This window comes from Symphodus melops (assembly GCF_947650265.1).
Source record: "Symphodus melops genome assembly, chromosome: 1".
NCBI lineage: Eukaryota > Metazoa > Chordata > Actinopteri > Labriformes > Labridae > Symphodus > Symphodus melops.
Window position 1 is genome coordinate 243,381 of NC_136691.1, and position 2,500 is coordinate 245,880.

Below are 2,500 nucleotides of genomic sequence, written 5' to 3' on the forward strand. Positions count from 1 at the left end.
TTCTGACTTTAATCTCTGTGTGCTGAACGTTTGAAGACTCTGTTTATGATGGTCTCAAAGGTTTTTAATGGTTTTAATGGTTCTAATACTGTTAATGGTTCTAATGGTTTTAATGGTTCTAATGGTTTTTATGGTTCTAATAGTGTTAATGGTTCTAAAGATTATAATGTTTTAATGGTTCTAAAGGTTTTAATGGTTCTAAAGGTTTTAATGGTTCTCATGGTTCTAATAGTTTTAATGGTTCTAAAGGTTTTAATGGTTCTAAAGGTTATAATGGTTCTCATGGTTCTAAAGATTTTAATGGTTCTAAAGGTTTTAATGGTTCTAAAGGTTATAATGGTTCTCATGGTTCTAAAGGTTTTTTTTTTTTTTTTAAAGATTTATTTTGGGCCTTTTATGCCTTTATTATAGAGGGAGGAAGGTGGATAGAGTCGGAAAGGGGGGGAGAGAGTGGGGAGAGACATGCGGGAGATGGGCCACAGGCCGGACGCGAACCCGGGCCGCCCGCGCGCGAGGACTATAGCCTCAATACATGGGATTGCGCGCCCTGCCGCTGCGCCACCGACGATCCCGGTTCTAAAGGTTTTCATGGTTCTAAAGGTTTTAATGGTTCTAATAGTTTTAATGGTTCTAAAGGTTTTAATGGTTCTCATGGTTCTAAAGGTTTTAATGGTTCTAAAGGTTTTAATGGTTCTAATAGTTTTAATGGTTCTGATAGTTTTAATGGTTGTAAAGGTTTTAATGGTTCTAAAGGTTTTAATGGTTCTAAAGATTATAATGGTTCTAAAGGTTATAATGGTTTTAATGGTTCTAAAGGTTTTAATGGTTCTAAAGGTTATAATGGTTCTAAAGGTTATAATGGTTTTAATGGTTCTAAAGGTTCTAAAGGTTATAATAATTTTAATGGTTCTAAAGGTTTTAATGGTTCTAAAGCTTATAATGGTTCTAAAGGTTCTAATTGTTTTAAAGGTTCTAAAGGTTTCAATGGTTCTAAAGGTTTTAATGGTTCTAAAGGTTTTAATGGTTCTAAAGGTTTTAATGGTTATAATGGTTCTGAAGGTTCTAATGGTTTTAATGGTTCTAATGGCTTGGATAGGTATGATTTGGTTCTACTGGTTCCAGTGGTTTCTGATGGTTTTTGAAGGTCAGTCAAAGGTTGTTTTGGTTTATGATAGTGGAATGGTTCAAACGGTCTCTCATGGTGTCCTTCAGCTCGTACCTTTAACACCTGTCCACCAGGGGGCGCTGACACCAACACTGTTCCAGTCATTTAACATGTTGATCTTACTCTGATGGAATAAAGTTAGTGTGCTATATTATTATTATTATTATTATTATTATTATTATTATTATTATTATTATGATTAATAACTATTTGATTTACTGTCAGAGCGTCAACACTTCATGGAGTCAATAAAGTTTGAATTCAAACCTGAAGAAGAAGAAACTTTATTTCAGTTTCACTGTAACACCTTTAAATAATATCATGCAGCTGTTTACCTGTCCCTCTGTTTACCTGTCCAGTTGTTTACCTGTCCCTCTGTTTACCTGTCCAGTTGTTTACCTGTCCCTCTGTTTACCTGTCCAGCTGTTTACCTGTCCCTCTGTTTACCTGTCCAGTTGTTTACCTGTCCCTCTGTTTACCTGTCCAGCTGTTTACCTGTCCCTCTGTTTACCTGTCCAGTTGTTTACCTGTCCCTCTGTTTACCTGTCCAGCTGTTTACCTGTCCCTCTGTTTACCTGTCCCTCTGTTTACCTGTCCAGCTGTTTACCTGTCCCTCTGTTTACCTGTCCAGCTGTTTACCTGTCCAGCTGTTTACCTGTCCAGCTGTTTACCTGTCCCTCTGTTTACCTGTCCAGCTGTTTACCTGTCCCTCTGTTTACCTGTCCCTCTGTTTACCTGTCCAGCTGTTTACCTGTCCAGCTGTTTACCTGTCCCTCTGTTTACCTGTCCAGCTGTTTACCTGTCCAGCTGTTTACCTGTCCAGCTCTTTACCTGTCGAGCTGTTTACCTGTCCAGCTGTTTACCTGTCCAGCTATTTACCTGTCCAGCTGTTTACCTGTCGAGCTGTTTACCTGTCCAGCTGTTTACCTGTCCAGCTGTTTACCTGTCCAGCTGTTTACCTGTCCCTCTGTTTACCTGTCCAGCTGTTTACCTGTCCACCTGTCCCTCTGTTTACCTTTCCCTCTGTTTACCTGTCCAGCTGTTTACCTGTCCAGCTGTTTACCTGTCCCTCTGTTTACCTGTCCAGCTGTTTACCTGTCGAGCTGTTTACCTGTCCCTCTGTTTACCTGTCCAGCTGTTTACCTGTCCCTCTGTTTACCTGTCTAGCTGTTTACCTGTCCCTCTGTTTACCTGTCCAGCTGTTTACCTGTCCCTCTGTTTACCTGTCTAGCTGTTTACCTGTCCCTCTGTTTACCTGTCCCTCTGTTTACCTGTCCAGCTGTTTACCTGTCCACCTGTCCCTCTGTTTACCTGTCCCTCTGTTTACCTGTCCAG